A 25969-nucleotide genomic window follows, 5' to 3' on the forward strand; every position below is an offset into this window, starting at 1 on the left:
TCCTGGAATGTTTTCCTTAAAAAACGTAATTTCTTCTCGACTAAACAAAGAAAAACATCTATGATGACATGGGGGCGAGTAAATTTTCAGATTTTTTAAAATGAAAGTGGGGTAATCCTTTAGAAACAACTCATGTCAAAGTCTCAAGTTATTCGGACATTACACTATAAAAAATAAATGTTCTTTAAAGTGATGTCATACAAATCCATTTTTGGTTCCCTACAGAACCTTTCAGTCAAAGGTTTTTAAAGGGAACACTTCACCGATTTGCATTAAGCTTTGTATTGTTAGAAAGGTTCTTTGGATGTTAAAGGTTCTTTATAGAACCATTTAGGTTTTTATCTATAGCTGCCAATTAGCTGTCAATCATCCACTGAATTAAAACCCCTGGAGAGAGAGAAGAGAGAATAGCTTTAACTACTGCACAGCTGTAATGTAATGTATTATACCAGTGATTCTCAAACTTTTTCGGCGTGCAGCCCCCCTTGTGTGTGCGTGCATCCCTTCGTGGCCCCCTTTTTATGACATAAAATATTCCAAAACTTAAAATCAGAATTAAACAAAACATATTAAATGATACAAAATATTACTGTTGGTAAGTAGATTTAATTACACACAATTCATGATAAATTAATGTATTTTATAAAATGTCATAAAACTGGGGTCCCCTGGCACCATCCCCCAGTTTGAGAACCACTGTAGTATAGTACATGAATAGTACGTATACATATATTTTTACTTGTATTTACATGTATTTACTGTAAAGCTGCTTTGCAACAATGTAACATTTTAAAAATGCAATAGAAGCGGTATGCAGTGAACAGGTCTAATATAATTGGCAACAAAAACAGACAAAAAAGCACATTTTGCCTCAATGCAATGCACTTAGTTATCATAGATTTCAGTTTTGACACGGTCTTAAGCTGGGTGCACAATGTACGATTCTGGCCATGATAGCTGTCTGAGACAAATTTTGAAATCCTAAAAGATTCCTGGAATCCAAGGCTTAATCTGCAGTCTTTGAACACTAGTTCACAGACAGACGATTAATGACCACTGCAATCAAAAATTGAGAGTTTCGTTTCAACAGTGATAAATGCAATTTTAAAAAAAATTGTTACCACCAAAATCAGTATTGTAATTTTATGTAAAATCCAATATCCCCCTGTGTAATTCTGTCATGTTTTCTCCCTTTTTTCCCAAAACGCGATAAACGCCAGTCCTCCTTCTCTGCAGAATGCAATAAATCCGCTTCAATCACAACGCACCAATCCACGCATTGTAAACAATAATGTCAGTGCTTTGAATACACACAGAATCCTAGTTTTCTTCATCTACTTTGTGATCAACAAACAAACAAAAACAAAATAATATTTTTGACGGCATTGATAAACCTGTGGTGGGTTTCTGTGGCAGGGAAGAAACGTAAGCCACTTGGGGCACCCGGTGTAGGAAAAAAGCCGGCTGTTGCTTGTTCTTCCGACAGCATCAAGCTTCTGTCATGGTAACACATTGACCCCAGAGGATCTTAGGAAAAACGTTCCATTATTTTACTCAAAGTCAACGAAAATCGAGCAGGACCAAAACATTTTACAGCTGATCTCTGTCAAAAAGTTCAGCGACAACGTCCCAAGGATGACAGCAGCAATGACAGTGTTATTAATATGACAGTGCTTTGATTAATGCCATTAATGTTTATTTTTTAATCAGTGCACTCCAAAAAATGATTTTCAAGAAAATAAATCTTAGTATTTTTATCTTGTTTTCAGTAAAAATATCTAAAAATTCTTAAATTAAGATGCTTTTTCTTGATGAGCAAAACGACCCAAGAGAAAAAGTCTACTTTTTAGAAGAAAAATATCAAATTTAAGTGATTTTGTGCATAAAACAAGCAAAAAAATCTGCCAACGGGGTAAGCAAAAAAATCTTGAACATTTTTCTTAAACACTAAATTCAAGAAGAAATCAAGAAAAATTTGCGTACCCCATTGTTTTGCTTGTTATATGCACAAAATCACTTAAATGTGATATTTTTGGTCTAAAAAACTAGACTTATTTTCTTGGGTCGTTTTGCTCATCAAGAAAAAGAAATTTAAGAATTTTTTGATATTTTTACTGAAAACAAGACAAAAATACTAAGATTTTTTTCTTGAAAATAATTTTTTGCAGTGTGTATACCACTAGTCAACTAAATGAATATAACATGGCAAAGATGAATGCACATTTATATATTGATTCAATAGATTTATAGCATTTTGAAAAAAAACTTGTCATGGATTTATTGCATTTTGGGGAAAAATAATCAGTTTTTAAAATAAATCTTTGTAAATCAAATTACGGATTTGAATTTTTTATGTTTTTATAACCTAAAGATGTTATGTGAAAGTTTGTAACAGAAAATAGTGGTTTTCATCTTGTCACTTTCTTAGTATAGAAAACACATTTTTACCGAAATTAGTCAAAATGGATTTATTGCGTTTTGGAACCAAACTCTTTCTCAGACAAAATTCTGGCAGTAATTTTTAAGACACAATCCTGCAGTGTGTTCTCCTGTGACAACAAATAAACACTCCACGAGTCTACAGCATTTACCGTTGTGCAGTCTGACACGCAATAATCGTAAAGGACTATTTTAAATACATTAAATACATTAAAAAAAAGTAAAACAAAAAATTACTTCAGCTGGGTTTTCACAGAAAAGGTCACATATACATGACTACACTATACATTTTTTTTCAAGTTATTTGCATGCATTCAGGAAATAATCTTATATAGTACAGCAGCAGAATGCAAATCTGAATGTGTCCATGTGTTTTTTGTTTGTTTCGTTTTTTAAAGCCTTCCTGTCTCCTTTGTCTCTCCACTGAGGGTGAGCTCATTTTTTTGTGGGCATATGCAGACCGGCCTTAAAAGAGATGTACTATTATGATCGGAGAACCGCTCCGGCCACCACACCCACCCCGAGGACTCATAACAGAGTCGCTCTTTGCTATTAAAGGAATAGTTCACCCAAAAAGAAAATGATGAATATGCCCTTTTTTTGTTTCAAACCCATACGACTTTGGGTTTGTTGAGCGCAAACAAAGAGATTAGTCTTTTAGTCATTGTAAGGGAAAAACGACAGCATCTATATTTTTTAAATGTCTTTTCTTGTATTCTACAGAAGAGTGAAAATCAACCTTGAGAAAACTGTAGATTTGCTTGAATTATTACTGCTTTCTCGCGGCCTGCAAGCTTTCTAGCCACCCAGTTTGTGTGAGACGATTCACAAAACTTGACAAATTCCTACCCGGAAAGCCAGAGGAGGTTTTTGTGGACCTAATTAATGTCTAAAGGAAACCGCGCTCGTGATATTGCGCAAAAACCCAAACGTGCACTCATCTGAGACCGCACACGTAATCACTACAGGAAGGATTCGGTGTAACGCAGGATGAGATTTAAGGTCTGGAGCAGGTGAGATGAAAGAGAGGTCTGTCTCGTGTGTTTTATCAGTGCGCTGGAAAGATGGGAAAGATTTGTCTCTGTTAAAGGGACACACGGCTCCTTTATTAAAGCCATTTATCACCCTTTGAATATTCTCCTTTAATGGGCTCTCGGCCCTAATTACACAACTTTGTCAACAGAGGAACACGGGCAGGAGGAGAAGAGCATCACCCAGATGCAAAACCTCCTGTCCTGCATCCACACAGTCTCTCTCTCTCTCTCTCTCTCTCTCTCTGTGGTGGAGCATCAAACAGATAGCATTTCTGTATTCTGCTGTTGATTCATTCAGATGTGCTCTTGATTCTGTGTATGTAAGTAATGCTGGATGTCTTGACAGATATGTCATTTAAAATTTTATTTCAGATTAAAGATTAGTTTAGATTTTGTAACATTAAAATGCTCACCTTTAATAGCGGCGTTCTGTGTGCAATATATATCAAATATTTCAGCGTGAGCACCAGAATTTGTGCATATTTTACGAGTTGATCGATCGAAGTATGATCGAATGATGACGAAAGCAAATCGTACAAAAACTTGAAAACCTATGATTTACGTGATATGGAAAACGCGGACGGAATAACGGAATCCAAACATTAAAATGGAATTTACTGTGGAACGTGGAATGTCACGGAATTAGGCGAATTTTGGATTCAGTCATTTTTAAAACCCATTATAACTGATTATCAAATGCTCGTTTTTTGACATGAATTAATCGGCAAATGAAATGACAGAAATGCGCCTTTTCCTTCGGTGTAATGTTGGATGTAAAGAAAGTTGCATCCGTTTCTCATCACGCAATGCAAACACTGACAAGCATTTGGACAGCCAAAATACATCAACCTATATGTAATTTTAAATAAAAATAAAATAAAATAAATTTAAAGTTTTTTTTATAGGGTCCTATATATACAAATCGCCCTTAGATTGCATTGTTCTCCTTTGTTAAAAAAATACTATTTCATCCAAATATAAAATCTTGGAAAATTCTTTTCATTATTCTTATGTCCACTTTTATGATCCAGTCAGTTTCGGATTAGATTACATGTTTTCAGTATGATTATTATGTTTGTTATCAGATAGGCTCTGTTTACACATGTTATTAACTCATTCCCCACCAGCCATTTTTTGTGATTTTCACAAAAGTTTCACAAAATGCCTTCCAGGAAAATGTTCTTCTAAAAATATATAAACATACAAATATATCAAATGAAAGAACAGACCCACTGCTTTCAAACAAACAATAAACAAACAAAACGGGAAAAAATATGGGTGTTACTCTTAAATATGCATATTTTTCTTAAAAAAAGCAAAAAGTTGAAATAATTGCAATTTTTTTAGAGATCAGAATCAGAACAATTATCAAAACATACACAGAGTTTAAAATTAGTGAATAATGTTTTGGCTTCAGTTTTATCATAAATTTGGTTTAAGTGTGGATTAACATAAAAATTCATCAAGAAAATTTTCTCTTGATTGACGAGATAACTCGTCAATGGCGGGGAAAGAGTTAATATGCATTTTGGTCGATCAGATCGCTAAATACAGGTGTTAAAAGACAAGTTCGGTATTTTACACTTAAAGCCCTTTTTTCAGATTGTATATGATGAAATAGAAAGGTTTTGACTGAAATTTGGACATATGATGCTGGCCGAGAATTTTCGGGTGTTTGTTGAATCACCTCCCACCTCTACAATGGCTTAAAGGTGCACAGGAACAATCCTTCCCAAAATGCACCAAACCCCCGTCCACAAAGACGTGAAACCCACCGAGTGGCCAGGGGTGTTCACTGATAGGCTCACACAAAAATCAATGCAAAAGATGCTTTCCAACAGGTGGACCTATTTTTCCAAACGCCTCACACCCGTACATTCTTCCATTGAGAGCTTGAATAATAGACACTCTAGCCCAGTTGGTGGCGATAATCCAAAGTCCATCAAAATCGATCTCAAAACCCTCATCCTCCCATTCAAATGTCTCAGAATCGATTTCCAAGTTGACACAGATAACTGATGTTAAAAGTGTTAAGCTCGTCCTCTTTCGACCACATTCAGAGGTAGTCGAAAACGCATTTGACCGGATTGCTTTGGTGGTGTAGACTCTCATGTGGTTGGATGTGCAAAACAAAATGTTTTAACATCGGTCCTGACTTCTAGAGCGAACGTACAGTGTTCAGTCTTTCATTGCTAAAACAAAAGCGACTACTGTCCGCCTCTTTTATTTCTTTATTTTTTCAAGCATGTGAAAGTTGTGCGAGCTTATTTCATCAATTGCTCTGAAATCCATAATTTCTCCCACTCGTGTTTTAACCACTCGTCTGTTGCCCATCCCCTCAAAGTATTCAGGACAAAAGCAATTGAAAGAGACAGGTGTGAACAGAAACGTGTCACTCTCTGTCGTCCACTTGTGATCCAGTTGACCAAAACGCATCTTAATACCAGGTGTAAACAGGGCCTTAGTGTTGGTCAAGCAGTGTACGCATGTGGCTTACGGCTGTCAGGGGTCTTTGAGGGTCTCTCTCCCTCTCTTAGGCGTCCTGTGGCAGCTGTTATTGTGTTTGCTGTGTAATTAACCACTTAACAAGCTGACCTGAATGAAGTCCGGGCAACAAAGAGTTTCTCAATAAGACATGCTAAAGACTTTTGTTTGACTATTAGACGTTAGATTTACATTTCAAAGCCACTTACAGTGAATTCAAGCTATACGTTTTATCTGCATGTGAGAATCGAACCCATGATGACCTTTGCACTGCTAACACAAAGCTCTACCAGCAAGTGGCGAAGCCAGAAATTGGGTGGGCCTTTATAAAACAGGGTGGGCAAAGCATAGAATGTACATAAACTGGGGGCGTGTTTTTTACCAGGCCTGCCCAGGCCCACCCGTAGCTTTGCCACTGCTACCAGCTGAGCTACAGACAACATAAGAACAGACAAATACATTACAGATTTGGGATTTTTGAATAAACCTAATATCGTAATCGATGTTTTATTTCTAGACACGTTTCATAAAGATCTCAAGAATCAAACTGTGTCAGATTTGCCAAAAGTTTGCCATCTCAACATAAACACCGAAGTATCCTCATTCTTACTGTATGCCAACAATTTGTTTCCATTGTATCTCTCCTGTGGGATTTCAGGAAACATGTTGACAACTGAATGAAATAAAAGTGACCGATCCATTTCATCTCCTGACCTGTGGAGAAACTTCACAGCAGTAAATTCTTGAACGGGTCACTTTAGAGACACACAAAGCCTTATAAACGATGCGACACCCGACAGCGCAATCCTGTCAAAATCTCAAGAGACCCATGCACACACGCGCACATGCAAAACCAGCAGTCATTGTGTGTTATAAATGTGAATCCTCAAACTGTGTTTGAACAGGCGACGCGAGAGCCGTAAAGATCAGCGTCGGCGTTTACTTTATTTACCCGCAGCTAAATCTCAAACAAACACACACACACACACACGCGCACGCTGATATGAGACCATTTAGCACTGAATAACAGCCAGTCATTTCTTTCATTTTGAGACTTTAGTGTAACTTAAGTGTCTGGGAAGATTCCCTGGTGTGTGATGTACAAGTTGTACTTGTGTGTTTTTCGCGCGTCCCGAGTGCAGTTATTAACTCCTGTTTAGAGCCGAAACACAACACTGCGCAACAACAAACTCCATTCTGATTGGTTAATGAGGCCGGAGTCAAAGACAATAAATCAAATACATTGATCAGAAATACATTTTATGCCTCCGTGAGCAATATTGAGATTTGAAGAATCAAAGAGCTTGTTAACCCGCTGGTTAAACAGTGCTGGAGATACACAGAGAAACTGGGATTTTGAACATACCTGTCAATAATGACCATTAGTCTTTTAAGCTGCTAATGAACCTTTGTCCATCTCATACAGGGTGTGTGTGTTTAATTGTGTGTAAGTGTGTGTGTTTTTTTCATTATGGACAATTTACTATAAGTTCAGGCCAAAATGTGTGTGAATGAAATAAATATGAATGATTTATCATGAATGCAACTGCAGTAGCCGATCGTGTCCAATAGAGGCCAGTCTTTCTGTTTCACTTTACATGAGTGTTAAAGGGATAATTCACCCAAAAATGTGAAAAATCTGTCATGTTGTGCTAAACCTGTATAAATTTTTTTTTTCTGATGAACACAAAAGAAGATATTTTGATAAATGACGGTAAGCACACAGTTGATTGTAACCATTGAGTTCCATAGTAGGAAACAAATATTATGGAAGTATTGTAATAAATGATGAAGAAGATATTTTGATAAATGATGGTGAGCACACAGTTGACGGTACCCATTGAATTTCATCATATTGTTTTTCCTACTATGGAGGTCAATCGTTACCATCAGCTGTGTGCTTACCATCATTTATCAAAATATCTTCTATTGTGTTCGTCAGAAAAAATAAATTCATAAAGATTTAGAACAACATGAGGATGACAAAATGATGACAGAATTTTAATTTATGGGTGAACTATCCCTTTAAACATAATATAGACTATTGCATATAGATTAACCAGATAACTGATTCAAAAATCTTGTTTTTTTTGATTGTGCAATTTAATTAACATCAAACTGCAGTTGGTTTGTTTTGACTAAAAAACTTCATTCATAACAAAAAAATATATAGCTATAATAAGTAGCACAATAAAACACACTTAAAACATGATAACATAATATTAAACATGTTTTGAGTTATCTCGTTTTGGAATTAAACTATTCATATATGATTTAAGAAATCATCAATTAATTTCATAATTGTATTAAATTAAATTATTGAATTATTATATATTTTATAGTCATATAATCGAAAGTGTATTTTGTATTTATTTAAAATCATTACGTTGTTTTTATTTTTTTATTCACATAAGCAAACTCATATATCAAATAATTTAGTGTTTAATTTATATTTGTCTATATAGCAAAGCATATTAGTAATATTGGTTAATTTAAATAGATTTAAAATACAATATGCCAACTAACTGGTCAACCAAACCAGTCATAAGCAGCATGGGTATATTTGTAGGGTTGTATGGGTTAAAATTATAAAAATAATTATACAATTAAATATAATAATATTTTTAAAGAATTATTTGTATACCAAAAATCTTTAGGAAATTAAGTAAAGATTATATTCCAGGAAGATATTTTGTAAATTTATTTTGTAAAATCTATTTATCATTGGTAATATATGTTGCGAAGGATTTAGACAACTTAATTTCTAAATATTTTAATTTTTTTGCACCCTCAGATTCCACCCTATTTTTCAAATAGTTGTATCTTGGCCAAATATTGTCCTGTCCTAACAAACCATATACCAATGAAAAGTGTATTTATTTCAGCCTTGGATGATGCATAAATTTACTCTTATGACTGGTTTATTTTTACGCTTTAAATGTCTTTATAGTGTTGTTTGGTGCCACAAAGAACCTGGTTCATTTCTGAAAAAAAGGTTAATCAAACTACAGAAAGGTAACAAATAAATGCTTTTTTAAAACTTTGATTAAAAGGGAAAATTGTGGCATTGCTATAGGATTTAGCATATATGCAAATGAATATAATGAGATCTAATAAAATCCAAGAGCTGTAAACCATTACCCTAAAATCAAATGGTTACAGCAATTACGCGCAACAAACACAAGACATCATATTACATAAACACTTCAAATTTTATAGACTAGTCACTATTTATATAAAGTGTATACTAAACCCAAAGACAGGTACAAATGTTGTTACTGGGACGGTATTTTTTTCAAAAAGTACCTAAAGAGTTCATATTAGTACTTCAAGGGTACATATTGGTGCCACATATATACATATATATGTACCCAAATAGTACAGCATTTGTACCATGAGTGCATACAAGTGTACTGCACTAAATATCCTCATTATTGTTACTGAACAGAAGACACTAATAGGTTTTAGATGTCATTTTCAGTATTGGCAGTAGATGGCAGGATCCATACATTGATTAAATGAGCTGAGAGCAGGTGTCACAGTGACCGACACATAAACCTTACTGAACCTCCATCTGAACCACTCATTACAACACGTCTCTGGCTTTCTATTCACAGCCCAGCAAAACAAAGCTATTAATCCCTATTATGCATTCAATTCCTAAGCTCTATATAATGCTTAAACATCTTAATATTGGTGTTATTGTACTGTAGTGCATGAGAGCGTACCAGATTTTAGTTATATTACTAAATTGTGATTGTAAATAAAAGTAACACGTTGCTTAGTAAGGGATTTTAAGTTAGCTCATGTGAAGGTGTCAACTTTCTCATTTCAATATTCAGAAATTATTTTGACTCATTTCTCATTTGATCAAACAGAAGAGAATGTTCAAAAACAAAACAAAGCAACTGATACTGTAGCACAAAACATCACAGACTGTATAAAATCCATTGTTAATATTTAATGATGTTTGTGCTGCTGTTTTCCAGCAAAAGAGTGATGTCACTTCCTGGAAGATGACATCATTACTTGCTTATGATGACATAGAAAAACAAACAGATATTTTTTTAAGATAAAAAATTAAACATATTCACTGAAAAAAATGATTCATTGAATTTAATACATTTTTAAGGTAAGTGGTTGCAATCAATTTATTTAAATGTAGCTTAAATGGATTGCAACCACTTACCTTAAAAAATTTATTAAATTCAATTAATCTTTTTTTTTCCAGTGTTGAGTTACTCACTTTGAAAAGTACTAAAGCAAAACACACTAGATCTCTATACACTGAAAAAAATGAATTGAATTTAATAAATTTTTTAAGGTAAGTGGTTGCAATCAATTTATTTAAGCTACATTTAAACAAAAAAGATTAGTAACGTAAAATAAAATATAAAACTTTTGTTTAAATGTAGCTTAAATAAATTTATTGCAACCACTTACCTTAAAATTTTTTTATTAAATTCAATATATCATTTTTTTCAGTGTACTTATTATTATGTGACTGCAATAAAATATTGTAATGTGGGAAAAAACAGACCGATATTTAGATAAAAGAAAATTGTTGGTTCTCATCTTTAAAACTGTAAGTTTAATATTTTATTTAATATATTAAGATAGATACAATAATGCAATAATAAACTGAATAATCTATTAGAGAAAAATATATTTTAAACTCTTAATTCTGATTGGATAGTTTTCACAGATGCTGTAACATGCATCTAAACAGTATAACAAATTATATAAAAAAATTATGAAAATCCTTTTTATTAAAATTTATGTTACATTACACTATTTAAGATTAATGTGTAATAGTGTGAAAAATTTGTGATAAGTGATAAGTCACTTGATGTTATGCATTACAGAAATTATATTTAGTTGATTTTAAAATGGTAATGCATGATGTGGTCCCTTCATTTGTCTGTTTTCTCCTGTCCTGTCAAACAGAAGAGTTTCGATTGAGCCTGATTTAAAGCGTATCCAATTAAGTCATGAGTAATTAGCCGAAGAGACCCATCGGCAGGACCACCGGGTTCTGTGAGGACCATTAAAGGCCTCTGGCTGGATTTGCTGTATCTCTACACCGACTGACAGTCGCTGGCTTTATTGGAAAACATAAAAAGCACAATATCTGTTGTATGGGGCGCGTGTGCGTTTGCACGTACAAGTCTCTGTATGATCATCTATACGTTTAAATGCACATTATCCAGCCAGTATGTCTCAGCCTGACAGTCTTGGAGCTCAAAAATGCAAAGCATAATTTGCATAACAATACCACGGTGAGCCATAATGAGATTTGGATGAAGACACAGCAGACATACTTCAGATTTCTGACTGAACTGGGTATTGGATTCATATTTGTCCAATGGGTCCATCCAGAACCACAGACGGTAACTTTACAACACTGGAGCTTCTGTTAGACGCACATTAAAACTAAAGAGGCTGGTCGTGAGGTAAAACTTACGAGACACGAGTTTTGTCTGTGCAAGGAAGTTTCGCAAGGGATTGTGGGTAACTCAGCTGGCTTTTAAGGAACATAATGCAGTGATAACAAGTATAACAGTATAACAAGTGCTTTACAACATTAATAAAGATCAGAATTGTACAGTTTGTGTGTTTCAACAAATTGCTGTCTTTTATTGTTTCGTAAATGCCAAATTTTAAAATCAGCAGTAAATCATTGATATGAGCATTTTTTAAAAATATGAATTTAATTTCAAATAAATAAATAAATAACATTGTTGAAGGTAAAAAATATGTTTGTGACTGTATGCGTTCATGTAGATATGCCTAAATTTAGTGTCCTTACAAAACTTTATAAATTGTTTTTTAAAACACAAATGAAATGTTCTTCATTGTGACTGCAAATACCTGAATGTATTTATTTGTAAAGTCTCAGTGTGTTGTGTCTGTGAGGTCTGAGTTTGTGTCCCTTACACACACTGAAATATTGAAAAGCTTTTGTTTTGCCTAGTTAACCATTCGGTGGTGTGACGCAAACTGTGAACAATGCCACGCTTCACGCACAGAACTCCTCAACTCTATTATTCATGATAACAGGCCAACAATCCAAACACAGACAGAACAGCAACAGCACTTATTTCAATTAAACACTGAACTAGTGCTGCGTAATGCTGCTGATTTACTGAATCAGAAGTGCAAAGAATCAGACACAGAAAGAAAGTATACCCGGCCCTTAACGCTTTTGATTCACTGAACCAGTGCTTCCTTACGCTACTGATTCATTGAACCAGTGCTTCATAACTCTTCTGATTCACTGAACCAGTGCTTCGTAACTCTTCAGATTAACTGAACCAGTGATTCCTAACTCTTCTGATTCACTGAACCGGTGATTCGTAACTCTTCTGATTCACTGAACCAGTGCTTCCTAACTCTTCTGATTCACTGAACCAGTGCTCCTAACTCTTCTGATTCATTGAACCAGTGCTTCCTAACTCTTCTGATTCACTAAACCAGTGCTCCTAACTCTTCTGATTCATTGAACCAGTGCTCCTAACTCTTCTGATTCACTGAACCAGTGCTCCTAACTCTTCTGATTCACTGAACCAGTGCTTCGTAACTCTTCAGATTAACTGAACCAGTGATTCCTAACTCTTCTGATTCACTGAACCGGTGATTCGTAACTCTTCTGATTCACTGAACCAGTGCTTCCTAACTCTTCTGATTCACTGAACCAGTGCTCCTAACTCTTCTGATTCATTGAACCAGTGCTTCCTAACTCTTCTGATTCACTAAACCAGTGCTCCTAACTCTTCTGATTCATTGAACCAGTGCTCCTAACTCTTCTGATTCACTGAACCAGTGCTCCTAACTCTTCTGATTCATTGAACCAGTGCTTCTAACTCTTCTGATTCATTGAACCAGTGCTTCCTAACTCTTCTGATTCACTGAACCAGTGCTCCTAACTCTTCTGATTCACTGAACCAGTGCTCCTAACTCTTCTGATTCACTGAACCAATGCTCCTAACTCTTCTGATTCATTGAACCCAGCAGTGCTTCCTAACTCTTCTGATTCATTGAACCAGTGCTTCCTAACTCTTCTGATTTATTAATCCAGTGCTTCACAAAGCTTCTGATTCACTGAACCAGTGCTTCGTAACTTCTGATTCATTGAACCAGTGCTTCCTAACTCTTCTGATTCATTGAACCAGTGCTTCCTAACTCTTCTGATTCATTGAACCAGTGCTTCCTAACTCTTCTGATTTATTAATCCAGTGCTTCCTAACTCTTCTGATTAACTGAACCAGTGCTCCTAACTCTTCTGATTCATTGAACCAGTGCTTCCTAACTCTTCTGATTCACTAAACCAGTGCTCCTAACTCTTCTGATTCATTGAACCAGTGCTCCTAACTCTTCTGATTCACTGAACCAGTGCTCCTAACTCTTCTGATTCACTGAACCAGTGCTCCTAACTCTTCTGATTCATTGAACCAGTGCTTCTAACTCTTCTGATTCATTGAACCAGTGCTTCCTAACTCTTCTGATTCACTGAACCAGTGCTCCTAACTCTTCTGATTCACTGAACCAGTGCTCCTAACTCTTCTGATTCATTGAACCAGTGCTTCCTAACTCTTCTGATTCACGTAACCAGTGCTCCTAACTCTTCTGATTCACTGAACCAGTGCTTCCTAACTCTTCTGATTTATTAATCCAGTGCTTCACAACCCTTCTGATTCACTGAACCAGTTCTTCCTAACTCTTCTGATTCACTGAACCAGTGCTTCGTAACACTTCTGATTCACTGAACCAGTGCTACCTAACTCTTCTGATTCATTGGACCAGTGCTTCCTAACTCTTCTGATTCATTGAACCAGTGCTTCCTATCGTTTCTGATTCATTGAACCAGTGATTCCTAACACTTCTGATTCACTGAACCATTGCTTCGTAACCCTTCTGATTCATTGAACCAGTGCTTCGTAATACTTCTGATTCACTGAACCAGTGCTTCCTAACTCTTCTGATTCATTGAACCAGTGCTCCTAACTCTTCTGATTCACTGAACCACTGCTCCTAACTCTTCTGATTCATTGAACCAGTGCTTCTAACTCTTCTGATTCATTGAACCAGTGCTTCCTAACTCTTCTGATTCACTGAACCAGTGCTTCCTAACTCTTCTGATTCACTGAACCAGTGCTCCTAACTCTTCTGATTCACTGAACCAGTGCTCCTAACTCTTCTGATTCACTGAACCAATGCTCCTAACTCTTCTGATTCATTGAACCATGCAGTGCTTCCTAACTCTTCTGATTCATTGAACCAGTGCTTCCTAACTCTTCTGATTTATTAATCCAGTGCTTCACAAAGCTTCTGATTCACTGAACCAGTGCTTCGTAACTTCTGATTCATTGAACCAGTGCTTCCTAACTCTTCTGATTCATTGAACCAGTGCTTCCTAACTCTTCTGATTTATTAATCCAGTGCTTCCTAACTCTTCTGATTCACTGAACCAGTGCTCCTAACTCTTCTGATTCATTGAACCAGTGCTTCCTAACTCTTCTGATTCACTAAACCAGTGCTCCTAACTATTCTGATTCATTGAACCAGTGCTCCTAACTCTTCTGATTCATTGAACCAGTGCTTCCTAACTCTTCTGATTTATTAATCCAGTGCTTCACAACGCTTCTGATTCACTGAACCAGTGCTTCGTAACTTCTGATTCATTGAACCAGTGCTTCCTAACTCTTCTGATTCATTGAACCAGTGCTTCCTAACTCTTCTGATTTATTAATCCAGTGCTTCCTAACTCTTCTGATTTATTAATCCAGTGCTTCCTAACTCTTCTGATTAACTGAACCAGTGCTTCCTAACTCTTCTGATTAACTGAACCAGTGCTCCTAACTCTTCTGATTCATTGAACCAGTGCTTCCTAACTCTTCTGATTCACTAAACCAGTGCTCCTAACTCTTCTGATTCATTGGATCAGTGGTTCCTAACTCTTCTGATTCATTTAACCAGTGCTTCCTATCACTTCTGATTCATTGAACCAGTGCTTCGTAACACTTCTGATTCACTAAACCAGTGCTTCCTAACTCTTCTGATTCATTGAACCAGTGCTTCGTAACTTCTGATTCACTGAACCAGTGCTTCGTAACTCTTCTGATTCACTGAACCAGTGCTTCCTAACTCTTGTGATGCACTGAACCAGTGCTTCCTAACTCTTGTGATGCACTGAACCAGTGCTTCCTAAGACTTTTGATTCACAGAACCAGTGCTTCCTACCTCTTCTGATTCATTGAACCAGTGCTTTGTAACACTTCTGATTCACTGAACCAGTGCTCCTAACTCTTCTGATTTACTGAACCAGTGCTTTGTAACACTTCTGATTCACTGAACCAGTGCTCCTAACTCTTCTGATTCATTGAACCAGTGCTTCCTAACTCTTCTGATTTATTAATCCAGTGCTTCACAACGCTTCTGATTCACTGAACCAGTGCTCCTAACTCTTCTGATTCACCGAACCAGTGCTCCTAACTCTTCTGATTCACTGAACCAGTGCTCCTAACTCTTCTGATTAACTGAACCAGTGCTCCTAACTCTTCTGATTCACTGAACCAGTGCTCCTAACTCTTCTGATTCATTGAGCCAGTGCTTCCTAACTCTTCTGATTCATTGAACCAGTGCTTCCTAACTCTTATGATTTATTAATCCAGTGCTTCACAACGCTTCTGATTCACTGAATCAGTTAATCCTAACGCTTTTGATTCACTGAACCAGTGCTTCCTAACTCTTCTGATTCACTGAACCAGTGCTTCCTAACTCTTATGATTTATTAATCCAGTGCTTCACAACGCTTCTGATTCACTGAACCAGTTATTCCTAACGCTTTTGATTCACTGAACCAGTGCTTCCTAACTCTTCTGATTCACTGAACCAGTGCTTTGTAACCGTTCTGATTCACTAAACCAGTGCTTTGTAACCCTTCTGATTCACTGAACCAGTGATTCGTAACTCTTCTGATTCACTGAACCAGTGCTTCCTAACTCTTCTGATTCACTGAACCAGTGCTTCGTAACCCTTCTGATTAACTAAACCAGTGCTTCATAACTTCTGATTCACTGAACCAGTGCTTATTAACTCTTCTGATTCACTGAACCAGTGCTTCGTAACTCTTCTGATTCACTGAACCAGTGCTTCCTACCTCTTCTGATTCACTGAACCAGTGCTTCCTACCTCTTCTGATTCACTGAACCAGTGCTTCCTAACTCTTGTGATTCACTGAACCAGTGCTTCTTAAGACTTCTGATTCACAGAACCAGTGCTTCCTTACTCTTCTGATTCACTGAACCAGTGCTTCCTACCTCTTCTGATTCACTGAACCAGTGCTTCCTAACTCTTGTGATTCACTGAACCAGTGCTTCTTAAGACTTTTGATTCACAGAACCAGTGCTTCCTTACTCTTCTGATTCACTGAACCAGTGCTTCCTACCTCTTCTGATTCACTGAACCAGTGCTTCCTAACTCTTGTGATTCACTGAATCAGTGCTTCTTAAGACTTTTGATTCACAGAACCAGTGCTTCCTACCTCTTCTGATTCACTGAACCAGTGCTTCCTAACTCTTGTGATTCACTAAACCAGTGCTTCTTAAGACTTCTGATTCACAGAACCAGTGCTTCCTACCTCTTCTGATTCACTGAACCAGTGCTTCCTAACTCTTGTGATTCACTGAACCAGTGCTTCTTAAGACTTTTGATTCACAGAACCAGTGCTTCCTTACTCTTCTGATTCACTGAACCAGTGCTTCCTACCTCTTCTGATTCACTGAACCAGTGCTTCCTAACTCTTGTGATTCACTGAACCAGTGCTTCTTAAGACTTTTGATTCACAGAACCAGTGCTTCTTAAGACTTCTGATTCACTGAACCAGTGATTCGTAACTCTTCTGATTCACTGAACCAGTGCTTCTTAAGACTTTTGATTCACAGAACCAGTGCTTCCTACCTCTTCTGATTCACTGAACCAGTGCTTCCTAACTCTTGTGATTCACTGAACCAGTGCTTCTTAAGACTTTTGATTCACAGAACCAGTGCTTCCTAACTCTTCTGATTCACTGAACCAGTGATTCGTAACTCTTCTAATTCACTGAACCAGTGATTCGTAACTCTTCTGATTCACTGAACCAGTGCTTCCTAACTCTTCTGATTCACTGAACCAGTGCTTCCTAACTCTTCTGATTCACTGAACCAGTGCTGCCTATCTCTTGTGATTCACTGAACCAGTGATTCGTAACACTTCGGATTCACTGAACCAGTGATTTGTAACTCTTCTGATTCACTGAACCAGTGCTTCGTAACTCTTCTGATTCACTGAACCAGTGATTCCTAATGCTTCTGATTGATACATGATTTGAATGAAACTTTATTATTCATTACGTCACTTAAAACTGCATAGGTTCAACAAATTGTTAAATAATCAATATTACAATCATTGTTTGTATTTTAATAGCATATATCATTTTTTATTGACAAGTTGATTTAGTAGCCTAACACAGATACCAAATTTCTAATCAAATCAATGCATCCAAATTAAAATATAATTTAACCCAGATTTTAGCCATATTGATGTTTGATTCGATGCACATTCTTTGATGTCATCAACAAAAGAAGCGAAAAGCCCTTTCCCCTCCATATGATTTACTAACCATGGATAATTATAGGGTAAGTTGCATTTAGCATAGTGTCTACCCCCCTCCCCCCCAAAAACCCCGCCAAACTGTATGCAAAGGTAAAATGTAATTTTTTTCTTAAAGAACGTCCAGTGCATTTGCCTTGAACTCTGCTCCCGTGCTGACCTAACTTCTGCCCGTATGTAAACTCAATCTGCTGGGTGTGTAAAGCCAGTGGAAGTGTGTGGAGAAAAATAAACCTCTGAACACCCGTATTGCGCACTTTCCCAGCCACTAAGCTAAGCCATGAATTATAAATGCCTCCTGAGAATTTTCTCGTTTCGTTTCTCCTTCCATCTCTTCTTTTAAAAAGACAGAAAGGATGGAGAAAAATCAACAATACGCAGATAAAACAAACAAATGCGCTACAAGCCTATTTGGACTGTTATGTTAAAGTGTGACTTTCCGGCGAACGCCCCGGAAACCTTGTTAGAAGCGTTTGTGCGGTTACGAGATCACATCAGATTTGTTAGTATTTACAAATGCAGGCAGGTGCCGCAGAAAAACACGGCCATAAAAAATTCCCAATGATTGTGATCATTTATTCGACGCTAACTGAAAAAGCTGCCCGTTTCCAAAAGCCACAATAACAATAAGACAAAAGGGAAAAGTGCCACTAAATCGTGAAAATAGTGAGTGCGCGGTGATGTAATGCTGTCTTACCCTTAATGAATAAATGATGCGACTGAAATTTCATCGTCATAGTAACTGCCCCATTTCTGTTGATGGCTCACACGCTGATGCAGGTCACAGATAAAACCTAAAACATCTACATAAACATGAATGACGGCATGCAAATGATCAGAATTTGCATGCCTGATTGCAAAATAAGTAAGATTCATGGATGTATGCGTGTGTGTGTGAAAGTGCAGAGGTTCGAGTTCTCATCCATGTGTAAGAGCCTGTGTGTGTCTCTAAAGGACATAAAACAAAACGCAGAGGAGCGCTGGGGCCTGTAGCTCGTAATTGCGCAGGTGGCATTTTAGCGATTCTCGCTGCACGAGGGTCAATTTTTCCCCAGGTCACTGACAGTGACATCATCAAACCGCTATTAACTCCACAAACAATTTCAACTCCATCCAGACTCGGTATCGACAACAGACTGTATCAAACACGCGCGTACACTGGACAAAATCTGCCCTCAATCTAAACCCTTCACCTTACAAACCCTCACAAACACAATGCAATGTCTCTCAGTAGATTTATAAAAGAAACAAATGTCTTCCATTGTAAAGAGCGAGAGAGAGAAAGAGAGAGATGATAGGAAAGTAAAGCGAGATTAGACAAGGTTCTTTTGTTGATGCCTTGACTGAACTTCTATACTTAGAAATGTACAAATGTCTTTGCATTAGAAAACATGAAACTAAACAGCATTTACAAATATGATTTTACACCTGATTGTATTAAAGCAGCTTTACAGTAAATACAGTACAGGGAAAACAGAACTATTTGAAATATAATATGTGACCCTGGACCACAAAACCAGTCATAAAGGTCTTTTTTATTGAGATTTATAAATCATCTAACAATACAACTAATTGAAAATCTGGAATCCGAGGCTGCAAAAATCTAAATATTAAGAAAATTAAAAAGTTGTCGATATGAAATCCTTAGCAACACATATTGCTAATAATAAATACTTTTTTAAAAATATTTACAAAATATCTTCATGGAACATCTTTACCTATAATATTCTAATAATTTTTTCCATTAAAAATCAACAATTTTGACCATGTTTTGTTGGCTATTCCTACAAATATACCCATGCTACTTGGTTTTGTGGTACATGGTCACATGTGATATTATTAAAATATAATTTATAGATAATAAAATATAAATTTTATGATGCCAAGGACCCGATAAGATGAACCTTTTGTGTGGGACCCCCTTCCTTAAAAATATATCCATTTGTATATTTTTATGTATAAAGAAACATTTAAACCATGTTAGATAAGTGTGTATAAGTGGTTTATACTTAAAACAAGTATAAAAATATCTGCCAGTTCAGTAAGAAAAATAAACTTCCAGTTTCAATTTAATTAAATAAACTCAGTTTAAGTTTATTTTTTTAATCCTAGTAAAAAAACTCTTGATTTTTATAATTTAGTTCAGCAAACAAGAAAGTAAATGTATCTCAATGTGTTGTATTTCAAACCCAAATAACTGCACTGCAAATAATGTTTTTCTTACTTAGTAGTTTTGCCTTGTTTTCAGTACAAAGATTCTTAAATCAAGATGTATTTTCTTGGTGAGCAAAATGGCCTAAGAAAATAAGTCTAATTAAATGAATTTGTGCTTAAAATTTTTTTTAAACTTTTTTTTTTTAATTCTTAAACTTAAACACTTCATTCAAGAAAAAACGTTCTTACCCCATTGACAGATTTGTTTGCTTGTTTTAAGCACAAATGTACTTAAATTGTATATTTTTTTGTCTAAAAACTAGACTTATTTTCCTAGGTCATTTTGCTCATTAAGAAAATACATCTTGATTTAAGAATTTTTAGATATTTGTTCTGAAAACAAGACAAAAAAGTAAGAAAGTCATTTTTTGCAGTGCGCCTACATTTGTTAAATGTCTTTTTTCATGGTTTTTAGTTGAACTTTGATGTATTATTCTGTGTTATTTTATGTATACTTATTGTATATTTTTTTTACCTTTTTCAGCACTTTTCTTTAAAGTGCTTTAAAAATAAAAATGAACTTGAAAAATTAAATAAACTTGGATTTATATACCATAGGAGAAACATTTTCAATTCAAATGTATTTATAATGCAGCAACTTCAACAGTAAATCTTGTTTATTGCAGCTTTGCAAAGAATACTGCCTTACTACAAACCCTGTAACTGAGATAAAGGTCACTGTACTAGAAATATAAACAAAAGTGTGTATAGCAAGAAATGAAAGATAAACACTTAATATAAATAAATATATAAACCTTAAGAAATGAAAGAGAAATGATGCTTGGTAGGCTTATACATTTTATTTATTACGGCCTTAAATGTTTTGTTCAATCAACTCAGATTTACAAGTAATTTTAACTTAATATTATTTATCATGACAAGAGATGAGTTGATACAACGTATAAAATATAAATATATATATTTTAATAAGTCAAATATATTTAATACGCTATAACAACTAATCTCTAGTCAAGGTAAATAATAGTAAGTCAAAATTACTAGAAAATATGAGTTGATTGAACAAAAAAAATCTTAATTTAACTTTTTACAGTGTAGATAGCCATTACTGTGATACTGTCATTGTTGCGCTTATTGTCATGAGCACAATGTCTCAAACATAACATATCTTATTTGTAGATAAGTACTGATATCTAGCAACCCAAAAGTGTTCAAATCCTTTTGGTAAAAAAGCTATTTATAGTTTAAAATGTTAAATATTGATTTGATTCATACAAAACATTTGACATACGTTTGCAAAGGTGGACGAGTGTCCAAATCATTTTCAGGCCCTATATACACTTTCTTCCTTTCGCATAAAAACACTAAAACTATAAATGACCTGCCTGCTCTAGACATTTGAAACAAATAGTCGAGGGCAAAATATGAGTAGGCACATTTTTAAACCAAAGGCTTTTTATTGCTAATATCCCAGCAGCCCTCATGATGGCAAATGAGAAACAAGACCTTGTAAATCTCACACACTTCTAATTTTTTTATGCAACAGAAACATAATATACTTTACTTTACTAGCTGCTTTTTTATATTTTAAGTAAGCAACCTTTATCTGAGATCAAGGAGCTTTCTACATTTACAATCATTTTAAAGCTAGCTAATAATATTATAGACACAAATAGACTTATCCATAAACCATAAGTTACCTTTGGCACATTTTACATGACTCTTCAACCTTTATCGGACCAAGGACCCCTAAATGAATAGAGACGAGAAGCAGGGAACCACAGTACATGTATCAAATTTAGATCTACCTACTTAATTATTATGACAGTTACATTAAAAATATATAAAATTATATTATTAGCCACAAACTGTAAACAAACTACATAACATTTTAATTTTACTGAATAGATTTAAATGTTTATGTTTTTAATATTTAATGTGAATTAAAACAATACTTGAAGGACCCCTGGTAATACCACTACGGACCCCAAGGGGCCCTGGACCCCCTTATTGAAGACCCATTTTCTAAATGTCGTACAATACACTTAAAAATAAAGTTTGCCAAAATGTTGTTTGTCAGACTTTAACATCCACAGAAGAAAGAAATGACATAAGGTTACAAAGGGAACCAAAACCGGTTCTTCTCAGCAATCTCTTGCGTTTTACAAAGATCTAAAGCTGAAGCGTTTGTCACGAGTTCGAGAATGTTCGGTTCTGGTCCTACTGGGTGAACTGTACTCTATTGACTTACAAGCAGGAGGCGGGTGTCCAAGCGCACTGCACTGTTTTTCTGTAATAATAGCCAGCAGCCGTGCTACTAAATTATTAATGTGGACTATTCAATACAAACAGGTAGACACGCACGCGCCTCCGCAGCCGGGTTTTATTTCACGCCTCAAGAAGTTCCCGCCCACACCTGCTCGCATCACACGAAACGCCACTGAAGGTTTACGCGATACCAGACGACTGACAGGTGATTATGACTGTAGAGAGAAAAGATACTGCACTGAGAATTTATATGACATCATTATTGCCCTTACAAAAAAGTACTACGGTATTACCATAAAAATAAACCAAGACTGTAAAAAATACTGTTACTCATCACTAGTCCAGATTTAAAATATTAACTTACACTACTTAAACATTTAAGGCCCTAACTAAAATAACATGTCAACAACATACTGTATAAGGGTAAATAGCACTGCTCCTTCTTTTAACTTTCTGTTTCCTCGTCTAAGAGTACTGACAGAATTAGGCACCAATGTGCTTCGCAGTCAGATAAGGGGTTAAGGGTTGTGGACCATACCATTACATAATCAATAACAGGGTAGGGGGGTAGAGAGTACACTGACCTATGCCTTCTGGAGCACAACATGTATACCATCAACCTCTCGACCCCTCCGCCCGGCGCTCAGCCTCTCCACATCCTCCTCATCTCGATCAATTAGCTACTAAGTAAAGAGATCTGTGCTGTGTCGCCCGGGTCTCACTGTAAGAGATACGCCCCCCACCCCGGTCCCATCCGCAGAGAGAAATGAAATACTCCCTCGGTTACTGCGGCTGCTGTGAGATAAAGGATCTAAATAAAGAGCCATTACATCATCGGCCATGCAAGGCATCACTGGAGCACGCTCAATTTTCACAAACGTCTCACAAATCACTCCGCATGTAGACATGGAGACTGTCAGAACCTTTGTTAAGAGCATCGTACGAAGTCTGAACTTAGTACGTGTTTGCATTGGTTAGTTAACGTGTGCTGCAATCTGATTGGCTGTGCTAATCGACCAATAAGATCAACATTTGTGGGTCTTTTTCTCAGGAGAATCAGTGCAAAAGACTTAAGCTAAAGTTTCCATTTGCTCTCCATGTTTAGAAGAAATCATTGAGATATTAAAGAGATTTCATCTGTGATTTTTCTTTCTGATGGAGTGATGTGAAAACATCCCAGAAACTCTCTGAGGTCCATCTCAAAGTCAAAGACACGCCACAGCTCGATCCCAACAAATGTGGACACGTCATGTCCTCTTCAAGCAACAACAGGCGTAGATCTCAATTATTTATCCAACAGAAGTTACTCATAGTGTTGGAGCATTCCTCATCTGCAAAGGATTCACACCACAGTTCCCTGTCGCCTCAATGTCTTACATGCTGTTTGATCCTATTAAAGATATTTTGGGCTGAAACTTTAGCTCTGATAGGATGAAAGTTTATTTATAACGAGGACACTTCTCAAGAACAGACAGAAAGAACACAATATTGTTTCCTATAACTCCAAACATTAAAGTGTGGGTATGAGGTATCCTGACCTGGGCCAGTAAGATCAAAATACAGTGCAGCAGGGATGACGTATTTTTGTAGGCCAACGCGGAAGTTAGCAGGACACTCGTTCTTTTGCCAATCCCATTTGATTTCTCCCATAGACTTTTGAATTATCGCAAAAATAAGCTCTGTGTTTAAAGGAATTCTTCATCGAATTTAAATATAAATATATTATTATATTGGGTCACCTATGTAGTAAAAATGTGAAGTTTTTTTTAGAAATTGGCCGAGAAAAGCCAGAAAATGTGTTTTTGGCTCATGTGGATGAAAAACACCAAATCCCAGAATGCATTGCTTCGCTGCTCTACGAGGCCACGCCTACCAGTTCGAGAGGGCAGGAGGGAGGGATATTCAGCTAGGCTAGCTACTAGCAAATTGACTCGAAAACTGAAATGACACCAGTTAACGTGAGTCTCTATGACGAGTTAGTTGGTAGACTACTTTAAATACTAAACTGCAAAAAGTGATTTTCAAGAAGTATTTTCTTAGTATTTTTGTCTTGTTTTCAGTACAAATATCTAAAAATTCTTAAATTAAGATGCTTTGTCTTGATTAGCAAAACGACCCAAGAAAATAAGTCTAGTTTTTAGACAAAAATATCAAATTTAAGTGATTTTGTGCATTAAACAAGCAAAACAATCTGCCAATGGGGTAAGCAAAAAATCTTGAACATTTTTCTCAAACACTAAATTCAAGAAGAATTTGCTTACCCCATTGGCAGATTTCTTTTTTGCTTGTTTTAAGCACAAATTCTCTTAAATTTTATATTTTTGTCTTAAAGTTATATTTTTTTTCTTAGGTGAATTTGCTTATCAAGAAAATGCATCTTGATTCAAACATTTTTCAATATTTGTACTGAAAACAAGACAAAAATACTAAGTTAGTCATTTTTTTGCAGTGCACATTGACATAATGCCTTAATTAGTATTGAATAGTTACATTTTCAATGACATACAGTGCAGTTTAACACCTGTAACTAATTTGACATTACAACTATGGATAAACTCAGATTACAGCATTTTTCTCACTATCGGATGATCAGAATAACAACAGAATTGGAATTTGTATTATTAAAAATGAGTATAAACCAAAACTATCAGTATATCACCAGAAATTCAGTATATTGCACAGAAATTTTGTATCGGTGCATCCAGGGGCGGAGTGGGACCAAAAAATCTACCGGGAAATTTCGTATACCACCGGCCCTCCGTGGTAAAAAAAATGTCTCGTAGCCTATTTGTAGTAAAACTAGGGTAATACAAATCGTAATCAATTTGCCCCCCCCAAAAAAACATTTTCATAATATTAATAAAATCATTAAATCATGGCTAATTTTCCTAAATGAGTAACTATACAAAATGATACCAGGTTGAAAGACGGAGATGCGCACCTCAATCAGCTATTACATAGAGCGAGACCAAAGATGAATGTGCTCATAAACGGAGTAATATGGAATAATTTGTGCATCTTTGAATAACTGTAAGAATATTTCCTTTAAATATAATTTTTGTCATATAAAGTTTTGAGAGATAATAATGTTTTTCCACGGTTTTTGCTTATTTATTTTAACGTGTTTGGCGCATTACCTCAGAGATTATTTCAGTAATATTGCTTTTTTCCCCGCTAATAATAATACAATTTACATGCCAATCCTGCTTCCTTGTCTTTTTATTAATTTCATTATGCTGTAATGTTAATTTATATGTGGATATGAGACGTTCATTGCCCTTATATAATCTCGTCTAATATTAAAATCATATCTGGAATAATGTGTGCATCTTTGAATAACTGTAAGAATACAGTTCATTTGAAAATAATTTTTGTCAAAGTTTTGAGAAATAATAATGTTGTGAGGATATTTATGTATTTCAGTTGAATACTCTCGTCTATTAATATGGTAATCTAATAGAAATCTAATAGTAGGAAATATAAAATGTGATAAAGTTACCCTTCTAAATTTTATTTATTATGTATAGCCATTTGGAGATAAACCTTTGCAAATGTGCTGATTTTATCCATTCAAGTACTGACCACCAGGCTAGAGATTTTAAACATCCTTAATCCACACTTTCTATCAAATAGTCTCCGCTTGATGGATCAATCCGACCGCATATGTACTGAAATAAACAGGCATTCGGCGACGCGGCGTTTCACATCAAAGGCCGACAGGCTATGCAATTTGGAGAGGGGCCGTTCAATAATCCCCCTATATTTTTTTTAAATCCTAAACATGGTTGGACCTGCCGAACAGGTTGAGCACTTTTATATAGCCTACTGTGTTGAGCAAAGAGGCTGCACAGTTTGACCAGCGGGAAGCGGCCGCACATCAGGCCGCCAGACGGGGTTGCTATAACTTGCAATGTATAACTATT

General features: G+C 35.8%; 1 long non-coding RNA gene across 1 annotated transcript in view; it reads right to left on the reverse strand.

The window, feature by feature from the left end:
- Positions 1-324: 324 nt before the first annotated feature.
- Positions 325-25969, reverse strand: part of LOC129450133 (uncharacterized) — a 64144-nt gene continuing 38499 nt past the window's right edge. The window contains exon 3 of the long non-coding RNA XR_008646260.2: positions 325-387. This is a non-coding gene — a long non-coding RNA (uncharacterized lncRNA). The remainder of the gene's footprint in view (positions 388-25969) is intronic.

This window comes from Misgurnus anguillicaudatus, chromosome 8 (genome assembly GCF_027580225.2).
Source record: "Misgurnus anguillicaudatus chromosome 8, ASM2758022v2, whole genome shotgun sequence".
Taxonomy (NCBI): Eukaryota; Metazoa; Chordata; class Actinopteri; order Cypriniformes; family Cobitidae; genus Misgurnus; species Misgurnus anguillicaudatus.